Source organism: Macaca fascicularis, chromosome 3, assembly GCF_037993035.2.
Source record: "Macaca fascicularis isolate 582-1 chromosome 3, T2T-MFA8v1.1".
NCBI classification, from domain to species: Eukaryota; Metazoa; Chordata; class Mammalia; order Primates; family Cercopithecidae; genus Macaca; species Macaca fascicularis.
Genome location: NC_088377.1, coordinates 70,190,634 through 70,203,708, shown reverse-complemented (window position 1 = coordinate 70,203,708; position 13,075 = coordinate 70,190,634).

Sequence of the window (13,075 nt, the reverse complement as noted above, 5' to 3'; positions counted from 1 at the left end):
GTTCTGTTTGCTAATTCTGTTTTCTTGAAATCTGCAATGGAATATTTCTTAGCCCAATGAAGTTTAGTCTGACAAGGGAACTATCCTCAGATAAAAAGGAGAAAGAAGCTTTCTGAAACTGCTTTGTGATGTGTGAATTCAACTCACTGTGTTACAAATGTATTTCGTGGGGCCCTTTGCTAGACCTGTTTTTGTGGAATCTGAAAACTGATATTTCGAATTGCTTTGAAGACGATATGGAAAAAGCAAATATCCTCAGATAAAAAAGAGAAAAATTTTTTGGAGAAATTTCTGTGTGTTCTGTGAATTCATCTCACAGATTTCCAACTTTCTGTTCATGAAGCTGTTTGCTATTACTGTTCTTGAGGAATCTGCAAAGTGATATTTGTGAGTGCATTGTGGGCTATGGTGGAAAAGGAAATATAATCAGATGAAAACGAGAAATAAGCTTTCTGGGAAACTTCATTGTGATCTGTGAATTCATCTCACAGAGTTCCATCATTTTGTTCATGGAGCCATTTACTACTAATGATCTCGTGTTAACTGCAAAGTGATATTTGGGAGTGCATTAGGGCTGTGGTGAAAAAGGAAATATCCATAGATTAAACCTGGAAAGAAGCGTGCTGAGAAATGGCTTTGTGACGTGTAAATGCAACTCACAGGGATACACATTTGTTTTCATTGATCAGTTTGCTAACTCTGTTTTCTTCAATTCTGCAATGGGATATTTCTTAGCATAATGAAGCTTATGGTGACAAAGGAAATATGCTCAAACAAAGAGTAGAGAGAAACTTTCTGAGGATCTTCTTTGTGATGTGTGAATTCAACTCACTGAGTTACACATGTATTTCATGAAGCCATTTGCTAGCCCGGTTTTTATGGAATCTGAGTCCTGATATTTTGGATTGCTTTGAAGACTATAATACCAAATGAAATATCCTCAGATAAAAACGAGAAAGAAGTTTTCTGAGAAATTTCTTTTTGATCTGTGAGTTCATCTCACAAAGTTCCACCTTACTGTTCATGAAGCTGTTTGCAAACACTCTTCTCCTGGAATCTGCAAAGTGATATTTGGGAGCACATTGAGGGCTACAGTGAAAAAGGAAATATCTTCAGATAAGCAATGAAAAGAAGCGTTCTGAGAAACATCTTTGGGATCTGTGAATTCATCTCACAGAGTTCCACCTTTCTGTTCATGAAGCCGTTTGCTAACATTGTTCTTCTGGAATCTGCAAACTGATATTTGGGAGCGCTTTGAGGGCTATGGTGAAAAAGGAATTATCCTCAGATGGAAACTGGAAAGAAGCGTTCTGAGAAACTGCTTTGTGACGTGTGAATGCAACTCACAGAGTTACACTTTTCTTTCATTGATCAGTTTGCTAACTCTGTTTTCTTGAAATCTGCAATGGGATATTTCTTAATGCAATGAAGCTTACGGTGACAAAGGAAATATCCTGAGATAATAAGTAGAAAGAAGCTTTCTGAGAAACTGCTTTGTGATGTGTGATTTCAACTCACTGAGTTACACCTGTATTTCGTGGAGCCTTTTGCTAGCCCTGTTTTTTTGGAATCTGAGAACTGATATTTCGGATCACTATCATGACTATACGGCCAAAGGAAATATCCTGAGATAATAAGTAGAAAGAAGCTTTCTGAGAAACTGCTTTGTGATGGGTGATTTCAACTCACTGAGTTACACCTGTATTTCATGGAGCCTTTTGCTAGCCCTGTTTTTGTGGAATCTGAGAACTGATATTTTGGATCGTGATCATGACTATACGGCCAAAGGAAATATCTTCAGATAAAAAGTAGAAAGAAGCTTCCTGAGAAACTGCTTTGTGATGTGTGAATTCAACTCACTGAGTTACAGCTGTACTTCGTGGAGCTATTGGTTAGTCTTGTTTTTGTGGAATTTAAGAACTGATATTTTGGATCGCTTTGAATACTATACAGCCAAAGGGAAAACCCTCAGATAAAAATGAGATAGAACCTTTCTGATAAACTCCTTTGTGATCTGTGAATTCATCTTACAGAATTCCACCGAGTTGTTCATGAATCTGTTTGCTAACACTGTTTTCATGGAATCTGCAAAGTGATATTTGGGAGCGCTTTGAGGGCTATGGAGGTAAAGGAAATATAATCAGATAAAAATGAGAAAGAAGCTTTCTGAGAAACTTCTTTGCGATCTGTGAATTCATCTCACAGAGTTCCACCTTTCTGTTCATGAAGCCATTTGCTAACATTGTTCTCCTGGAAACTGCAAAGTGATATTTGGGAACGCATTGAGGGTTATGGTGGAAAAGAAGTTATCCTCAGATAAAAATGAGAAAGAAGCTTTCTGAGAAACTTCTTTGTGATCTGTGAATTCATCTCACAGAGTTCCACCTTTCTGTTCATGAAGCCATTTGCTAACACTGTTCTTGTGGAAACTAAAAAGTGATATTTGGGAGCCCATGGAGGGCTATGGTGAAAAAGGAAATATCCTCAGATAAAAACTGTAAAGAAGCGTTCTGAGAAACAACTTTGTGAAATGTGAATGCAACTCACAGAGTTACACTTTTCTTTTCATTGATCAGTTTGCTAAATCTGTTTTCTTGAAATCTGCAATGGGATATTTCTCAGTGCAATGAAGCTTACAGTGACAAAATAAATATCCTCAGATAAAGAGTAGAAAGAAGCTTTCTTCTCAGAAGAACTGCTTAGTGTTCTGTTAATTCATCTCACAGAGTTACAGCTTTCCCCTCAAGAAGCCGTTCGCTAAGCCTGTTCTTGTGGAATTTGCAAAGTGATATTTGGAAGCCCATAGAGGGCTATGGTGAAAAAGAAAATATCCTCAGAGAAAAACTGGAAAGAAGCTTTCTGAGAAACTGCTTTGTGATGTGTGAATTCAACTCACTGAGTTACACCTGTATTTCATGGAGCCGTTTGCTAGGCCTGTTTTTTTGGAATCAGAACTGATAGTTCAGACCACTTTGAAGACCATACAGCCAAATGAAATATCCTCAGATAAAATGGAGAAAGAAGTTTTCTGAGAAATTTCTTTCTGTTCTGTGAACTCATCTCACAGTGTTCCACCTTTCTGTTCATGAAGCTGTTTGCCAATAATGTTCTTGTGGAATCTGCAAATTGATATTTGGGAACTGCATAGATGGCCATGGTGGAAAAGAAATTATCCTCAGATAGAATCTAAAAGAAGCTTTCTGAGAAACTTCTTTGTGATCTGTGAATTCATGTCACAGTATATCACCTTTGTGTTCATGAAGCCACTTTCTAACACTGTTCTCGTGGAATCAGCAAAGTGATATATGGGAGCAGGTTGAGAGCCATGGTGCAAAAGAAAATATCCTCAAATAAATCGAGAAAGAAGTTTTCTGAGAAACTTCTTTGTGATCTGTGAATTCATACAATAGTGTTCCACCTTTCTCTTCATGAAGCCATTTGCTAACACTGTTCTCGTGGAATCTGCAAAGTGATATATGGGAGCAGGTTGAGAGCCATGGTGCAAAAGAAAATATCCTCAAATAAAATGAGAAAGAAGTTTTCTGAGAAACTTCTTTGTGATCTGTGAATTCATACAATAGTGTTCCACCTTTCTCTTCATGAAGCCATTTGCTAACACTGTTCTCGTGGAATCTGCAAAGTGATATTTGGGAGCACATTGAGGACTATGGTGGAAAAGGAAATATAATCAGATAAAAAAGAGAAAGAAGCTTTCTGAGAAACTTCTTTGTGATCTGTGAATTTATCTCACAAGTTACACCTTTCTGTTCATGAAGCCGTTTGTAACACTGTTCTTATGGGATCTGCAAACTGATATTTGGGAGCACCTTGAGGGCTATGGTGAAAAAGGAAGTGTCCTCAGATAAAAACCAGAAAGAAGCGTTCTTAGAAACTGCTTTGTGACATATGAATGCAACTCAGAAAACTATACACTTTTCTTTTCATTGATCAGTTTGCTAACTCTGTTTTCTTGAAATCTGCAATGGGATATTTCTTAACACAATGAAGCTTACAGTGACAAAGGAAATATCCTCAGATAAAAAATAGAAAGAAGCTTTCTGAGAGACTGCTTTGTGATGTGTGAATTCAACTCACTGAGTTACACCTGTATTTCATGGAGCCGTTTGCTAGCCCTGTTTTTGTGGAATCTGAGAACTGATATTTCGGATCACTTAGAAGAAGATACAGAAAAAAGAAATATCCTCAGATGAAAACGAGAAAAAAATTTTCTGAGAAATTTCTTTCTGATCTGTGAATTCATCTCACAGACTTCCACCTTTCTGTTCATGAAGCTGTTTGCTAACACTGTTCTTTTGGAATCAGCAAAGAGATATTTGGGAACGTGTACAGGGCTATGGTGCAAAAGGAAATATCCTCAGATAAAAACTGGAAAGAAGCCTTCTGAGTAACTGCTTTGTGACATGTGAATGCAACTCACAGAGCTACACTTTTCTTTTCATTGATCAGTTAGCTACCTGTTTTCCTGAAATCTGCAATGGGATATTTCTTAGCGCAATGATGCTTCCTGTGAAAAAAGAAGTATCCTCACATAAAAACTAGAAAGAAGATTTCCGAGAAACTGCTTTGTGATATATGAATTCAACTCACTGAGATATACCTGTATTTCATGAAGCCGTTTGCTAGCCCTGTTTTTGTGCAATCTGAAAACTGATATTTCGAATTGCTTTGAAGACCATATGGAAAAAGGATATATCCTCAGATAAAAACGAGAAAAAAATTTTCGGAGAAATTTCTATCTGTTCTCTGAATTCATCTCACAGTTCTCCACCTTTTTGTTCATGAAGCTGTTTGCTAATACTGTTCTTGTGGAATCTGCAAAATGATATTCGGTAGTTCCTTGGGGGCAATGGTGGAAAAAAAATATAATCAGATAAAAATGAGAAGTAAGCTTTCTGAGAAACTTCTTTGTGATCTGTGAATTCATCTCACAGAGTTCCATCTTTCTGTTCATGAAGCCATTTGCTAACACTGCTTTCATGGAAAATGCAAGGTGATATTTGGGAGCATTTGAGGGCTTTGGTGAAAAAGGAGATATCCTCAGATAAAAACTAGAAAGAAGCATTCTGAGAATCTTCTTTGTGACCTGTGAATGCAACTCACAGAGTTACACTTTTCTTTTCATTGATCTGTTTGCTAACTTTGTTTTTTGAAATCTGCAATGGGATATTTCTTAGCACAATGAAGCTTATGGTGACAAAGCAAATATACTCAGATAAAAAGTAGAAATAAGCTTTCTGAGTAACTGCTTTTTGACGTCTAAATACAATTCACTGAGTGAAACCTGTATTTCATGGAGCTGTTTGCTAGCCCTTTATTTCTGCAATCTCAGAACTGATAATTTGGATCATTTTGAAGATGATACGGAAAAAGGAAATATCCTCAGATAAAAAAGAGAAAGAAATTATTTGAGAAATTTCTTTCTCTTCTGTGAATTCATCTCAAAGAGTTCCACCTTTCTGTTCATGGAGTTGTTTGCTAATACTGTTCTTGTAGGTCTACAAAGTGAGACTTGTGAGCGCATTGAGGACTATGGTGAAAAGGAAACAATCAGATAAAAACGAGAAAGAAGCTTTCTGAGAAACTTCTTTGTGATCTGTGAATTCATCTCCCAGAGTTCCAACTTTCTGTTCATGAAGCTGTTTGCTAACACCGTTCTCGTGGAAACTGCAAACTGATATTTGGGAGCGCATTGAGGGCTATGGTGAAAAAGGAAATATCCTCAGATAAAAACTGGAAAAAAGCATTCGGAGAAACTGCTTTGTGACGTATGAATGCAACACACAGAGTTACACTTTTCTTTTCATTGATCAGTTTGCTAACTCTGTTTCCTTGCAATCTGCAATGGGATATTTATTAGCACAATGAAACTTATGGTGACAAAGGAAATATCCTCAGATAAAAATTAGAAAGAACCTTTCTGAGAAACTACTTTGTGATACGTGAATTCAACTCTTTGAATTACACATCTATATCATGGATCCGTTTGGTATCCCTGTTTTGGGGAATCTGCGAACTGATATTTCAGAATGCTTTGAAGACAATACGGAAAAAGGAAATATCCTCAGATAAAAATGAAAAAGAAGTTTTCTGAGATATTTCTTTCTGTTCTGTGAATTCATCTCACAGAGTTCCAACTTTCTGTTCATGAAGCTGTTTGCTATTACTGTTCCCGTGGAATCTGCAATGTGATATTTGGGAGCACATTGAGTGCTATGGTGGAAAAGCAAATATAATGAGAGAAAAAGGAGAAAGAAGATTTCTGAGAATCTTCTTTGTGATCTCACAGAGTTCCACCTTTCTGTTCATGAAGCTATTTGCTAACACTCTTCTCATGGAATCTGCAAGGTGATATTTGGGAGCACATTGAGGGCCATGGTGGAAAAGGAAATATAATCAGAGAAAAATGAGAAAGAAGTTTTCTGAGAAACTTCTTTGTGATCTGTGAATTCATCTCACAGAGTTCCACCTTTCTGTTCATGAGGCTGTTTGCTAACACTGTTCTCACGGAATCTGCAAAGTGATATTTGGGAGCGAATTAGGGCTATGATGAAAATGGAAGTATCCAGAGATAAAACCTGGAAACTAGCGTTCTGAGAAACTGCTTTGTGACATGTGAATGCAACTCACAGAGTTACACATTTCTTTTCATTGATCAGTTTGCTAACTCTGCTTTCTTCTATTCTGCAATGGGATATTTCTTAGTGCAATGAAGCTTATGGTGACTAAGGAAATATGCTCAAATAAAAAGTAGAAAAAGCTTTCTGAGAATCTGCTTTGCGAAGTGTGAATTCAACTCACTAACTTACACATGTATTTCGTGGAGCCATTTGGTAGCCCTGTTTTTGTGGAATCTGAGAACTGATATTTCAGATCACTTTGAAGACGCTCTGACTAAAGAAAATATCCTGAGATAAAAACGAGAAAGAAGTTTTCTGAGAAATTTCTTTCTGATCTGTGAATTCATCTCACAGAGTTCCACTTTACGTTCATGAATCTCTTTGCTAACACTCTTCTCGTGGAATCTCCAAAGTGATATTTGGAAGCACATTGAGGGCTACAGTGAAAAAGGAAATATTTTCAGATAAAGCTGAAAAGAAGCATTTTGAGAGCCTGCATTGTGACGTGTGAATGCAACTCACAGAGTTACCCATTTCTTTTCACCGATCAGTTTGCCCAATCAAGCTTATGGTGACAAAGAAAATCTATTCAGATAAAAAGTAGAAAGAAGCTTTCTGAGACACTGATTTGTGATGTCAAATTCAAGACATAGAGTTACGCCTGTATTTCGTGGAACTGTTAGCTAGCCCTTTTTTTGTGAAATCTAAGACCTGATATTGCGGATCACTGTGAAAAGTATACGGCCAAAGGAAATATCCTCAGATAAATACGAGAAATAAGTTTTCTGAGAAATTTCTTTCTGATCTGTGAATTCATCTCACAGAGTTTCACCTTTCTGTTCATGAAGCTGTTTGCAAACACTCTTCTCGAGCAATCTGCAAAGTGATAATTGGGAGCCCTTTGAGGGCTATGGTGGGAAAGGAAATATAATCAGATAAAAATGAGGAAGAAGTTTCTGAGAAACTTCTTGGTGATCTCTGAATTCATCTCACAGAGATCCACCTTTCTGTTCATGATGCCGTTTGCTAACACTGTTCTCATGGAAACTGCAAACTGATATTTGGGAGCACACTAGGGCTGTGGTGAAAAAGGAAATATCCACAGATACAAGCTGGAAAGAAGCGTTCTGAGAAACTGCTTTGTGACGTGTGAATGCAACTGACATTGTTACACGTTTCTTTTCATTGATCAGTTTGCTAACTCTGTTTTCTTCAATTCTGCAATGGGATATTTCTTACTGCAGTGAAGCTTAAGTTGACAAAGGAAATATGCTCAAAGAAAAAGTGGAAAGGAGCTTTCTGAGAATCTGCTTTGTGACATTTGAATGCAACTCATGCAGTTATCCATTTCTTTTCATTGATTTGTTTACTAACTCTCTTTTCTTCAAATCTGCAATGGGATATTTCTTTGCACAATGAAGCTTATGGTGACAATGGAAATATACCCAAACAAAAAGAAGAAGGAAGCATTCTGAGAAACTGCTTTGTGATGTGTGAATTCAACTCATTGAGTTACAGTGGTATTTCGTGGAGCTGTTTGCTAGTCCTGTTTTTGTGGAATCTGAGAACTGATATTTTGGATCGCTTTGAAGAATATACAGCCAAAGGTAATATATTCAGATAAAAACGAGAAAGAAGTTTTCTGAGCAATTCATTTATGTTCTCTGAATTCATCTCACAGAGTTCCACCTTTCTGTTCATGTAGCTCTTTGCTCACACTCTTCTCGTGGAATTCTGCAAGGTGATATATGGAAGCGCATTAAGGGCTACAGTGAAAAGGAAATATTCAGATAAAAACCAATAAGAAGCGTTCTGGGAAACTTCCTTGTGACGTGTGAATTCAACCCACAGAGTTAAACTTTTCTATTCATTGATCAGTTTGCTAATACAGTTTTCTTCAAATCTGCAATGGGATATTTCTTTGCCCAATGAAGCTTACGGTGACAAAGGAAGTATCTTCAGGTAAAAAGTAGAAAGAAGCTTTCTCAGAACCTGCTTTGTGATGTGTGAATTCAACTCACTGAGTTACAGCTGTATTTCCTGGAGCTGTTTGCTAGTCCTGTTTTTGTGAAACCTAAGACATGATATTTTGGATCGCTTTGAATTCTATATGGCCAAAGGAAATATCCTCAGATAAAAACGAGAAAGAAGTTTTCTGAGAAACTTCATTCTGATCTGTGAATTCATCTCACAGAGATCCACCTTTCTGTTCATGAAGCTGTTTGCTGACACTCTTCTCATGGAATCTGCAAAGTGATATTTCGGAGCACATTGAGGGCTATGGTGGAAAAGGAAATATAATCAGATAAAATGAGAAGAAAATTTTCTTAGAAACTATTTTGTGATCTGTGAATTCATCTCACAGAGTTCCACCTTTGTGTTCATGAAGCGGTTTGCTAATACTGTTCTCATGGAAACTGCAAAGTGATATTTGGAAGCGCATTAGGGCTATGGTGAAAAAGAAAATATCCACAGATAAAACATGGAAGGAAGCGTTCTGAGAAACTGCTTAGTGACGTGTGAATGCAAATCACAGAGTTACACTGTACTTTTCATGGATCAGTTTGCTAACTTTGTTTTCTTCAATTCTGCAATGGGATATTTCTTAATGCAATGAAGCTTATGGTGACAAAGAAAATATGTTCAAACAAAAAGTAGAAAGAAGCTTTCTGAGAAATTGCTTTGTGATGTTTGAATTCAACTCACTCATTTACACGTGTATTTCATGGAGCGTTTCCTAGTCCTGTTATTGTGGAATCTGAGAACTGATATTTCAGATCACTTTGAAGAGTATATAGCCAAAGGAAAAATCCACAGAAAAAATGAGAAAGAATTTTTTTTAGAAATGTCCTTCTGATCTCTGAATTCATCTCACAGAGTTCCACCTTTCTGTTCGTGTAGCTGTTTGCTAACACTCTTCTCGTGGAATCTGCAAAGTGATATTTGGGAGTGCATTGAGGGCTATGGTGAAAAAAGAAATATCTTCAGGTAATAACTGAAAAGAGGCTATCTAAGAAACTTTTTTTGTGATCTGTGAATGCATCTCACAGAGTTCCACCTTTCTGTTCACGGAGCAGTTTACTAACACTGTTCTCGTGGAAACTGCGAAGTGATATTTGGGAACGCATTGAGGGCTGCGGTGAAAAAGAAAATATACTCAGATAAAACCTGGCAAGAATCGTTATGAGAAACTGCTTTGTGACAAGTGAATACAACTCACAGAGTTACACATTTCTTTTCATGGATCAGTGTGCTAACTTTCTTTTCTTCAAATCTGCAACGGGATATTACTTTGCACAATGAAGCTTATGGTGACAAAGGAAATGCACTCAAACAAAAAGTAGAAGGAAGCTTTCTGAGAAACTGCTTTGTGATGTATGAATTCAGCTCACTGAGTTACAGCTATATTTCATGGAGCTGTTTGCTAGTCCTGTTTTCATGGAATCTGAGAACTGATATTTGGATCGCTTTGAAGAGTATACAGCCAAAGGAAATATCTTCAGAAAAAAAACGAGAAAGAAGTTGTCAGAGATATTTTTTTCTGATCTCTGAATTCATCTCACAGAGTTCTAGCTTTCTGTTCATGTAGCTGTTTGCTAAGACTTTACTCGTGGAATCAACAAAGTGATATTTGGGAGCACATTGAGGGATACAGTGAAAAAGGAAATATCTTCAGATAAAAACTGGAAATAAGTGTTCTGAGAAACTGCATTGTGACGTGTGAATGCAACTCACAGAGCTACACTTTTCAGTTCATTGATCAGTTTGCTAACACAGTTTTCTTTAAATCTGCAGTGAGATATTTCTTTGCCCAATGAAGCCTACAGTGACAAAGGAAACATCTTCAGATGAAAAGTAGAAAGAATCTTTCTGAGAAACTGCTTTGTGATGTGTGAATTCAACTCACTGAGTTACAGCTGTATTTGGTGGAGCTGTTTGCTAGTCCTGTTTTTGTGGAATCTAAGACCTGATATTTTGGATCTCTTTGAATACTTTACGGCCAAAGGAAATATCCTCAGAGAAAAGTGAGAAAGAATGTTTCTGAGAAATTTCTTTCTGATCTTGAATTCATCTCACAGAGTTCCACCTTTTTGTTCATGAAGTTGTTTGCTAACACTCTTCTTGTGGAATCTGCAAAGTGATAATTTGGATCGCATTGAGGGCTATGGTGGAAAAGGAAATATAATTAGATAAAAATGAGAAAGAATTTTTCTGAGAAACTTCTTTGTGATCTGTGAATTCATTTCAAAAAGTTCCTCCTTTGTGTTCATGAAGCCATTTGCTAACACTGTTCTCATGGAAACTGCAAAGTGTTATTTGGGAGTGCATTAGGGCTAAGTTGAAAAAGGAAATATCCACAGATAAAACCTGGAAAGAAGCATTCTGAGAAATTGCTTTGCTTTGGGATATTTCTTTGTGCAATGAAGGTTACAGTGAAAAAGGAAATATGCTCAAACAAAAATTAAAAAAAATCTTTCTGAGAATCTGCTTTGTGATGTGTGAATTTAACCCACTGATTTACACGTGTATTTCGTAGAGCCATTTGCTAACCTTGTTTTTATGGAATCTGAGATTTGGTATTTCGGATCACTTTGAAGATTATACAGCCAAAGGAAATATCCTCAGATAAAAACAAGAAAGAAGTTTTCTTTCTGATCTGTGAGTTCCTCTCTCAGAGTTCCACATTTCTGTTCATGATGTTGTTTGAGAGCACTCTTCTCGTGGAATCTGCAAAGTGATATTCGGGAGTGCATTGATGGCTACGGTGAAAAAGTAAATATCTTCAGATAAAAACTGAAAAGAAGTCTTCTGAGAAACTTCTTTGTGATCTGTGTACTTGTCTCACAGAGTTCCACCTTTCTGTTCATGGAGCCGTTTACTAACACTATTCTCTTATAAACTGCAAAGTGATATTTGGGAGCACATTAGGGCTATGGTGAAAAAGGAAATATTCACGGATAAAACCTGGAAACAAGTGTTATGAGAAACTGCTTTGTAACGTGTGAATGCACCTCACAGAGTTACACATTTCTTTTCATTGATCAGTTTGCTAACACTCTTTTCTTCTAATCTACAATAGGATATTTCTTTGCAAAATGAAGCTTCTGGTGACAAAGGAAATATACTCAAACAAAAAGTAGAAAGATGTTTTCTGAGAAACTGTTTGTGTGACTTCAACCCACTGAATTACAGCTGTATTTCGTGGATCTGTTTGCTAGTCCTGCTTTTGTGGAATCTAAGACCTCATATTTTGGATTGCTTTGAATACTATATGGCCAAAGAAAATATCCTCAAATAAAAACAAGAAAGAAGTTTTCTGTGAAATTTCTTTCAGATCTCTGAATTCATCTCATAGAGTTCCACCTTTCTGTTCATGAAGCTGTTTCCTAACACTCTTCTCGTGGAATGTGCAAATTGATAATTGGGTGTGCATTGAGGGCTATGGTGGAAAATGAAATATCCTCAGATAAAAACGAGAAATAAGTTTTCTGCGAAATTTCTTTTCTTATCAATGAAAAGAAATGTGTAACTCTGTGAGTTGTATTCACACAACACAAAGCAGTTTCTAAGAACACTTCTTTTCGGTTTTTATCTGAAGATATTTCCTTTTTCACCATAGCCCTCAATGCGCTCCCAAGTATCACTTTGCAAATACCACGAGAAGAGTGTTTGCAAACAGCTTCATGAACAGAAAGGTGGAACTCTGTGGGATGAATTCACAGGTTAAAAAGAAATTTCTCAGAAAACTTCTTTCTCGTTTTTCTCTGAGGATTACTTCCTTTGGCCATATAGTCTTCAAAGCGATATGAAATATCAGTTCTCAGATTCCATAAAAACAGGGCTAACAAAAGGCTCCACAAAATACACGTGTAACTCACTGAATTGAATTCACACAACACAAAACAGATTATCAGAAAGCTTCTTTCTACTTTTTGTTTGAGCACATTTCCTTTGTCACTGTTGGCTTCATTGCGCTAAGAAATATCCCATTGCAGAATTGAAGAAAACAGAGTTAGCAAAGTGATCAATGAAAAGAAAAGTGTAACTCTGTGAGTTGCATTCACTCATCACCAAGCAGTTTCTCAGAATGCTTCTTTCCAGGTTTTATCTGTGGATATTTCCTTATTCACCATAGCCCTAATGCGCTCCCAAATATCACTTTGCAGTTTCCACAAGAACAGGGTAAGCAAAAGCCTCCATGAACACAAAAGTGGAACTCTGTGAGATGAATTCACACATCACAAAGAAGTTTCTCAGAAAACTTCTTTCTCTTTTTTATCTGTTTATATTTCCTTTTCTTTCATAGCCCTCAATGCGCTCCCAATTATCACTTTGCAGATTCCATGAGAAGAGTGTTAGTAAACAGCTTCATGAACAGAAAGGTGGAACTCTGTGAGATGAATTCAGAGATCAGAAAGTCATTTCTCAGAAAACTT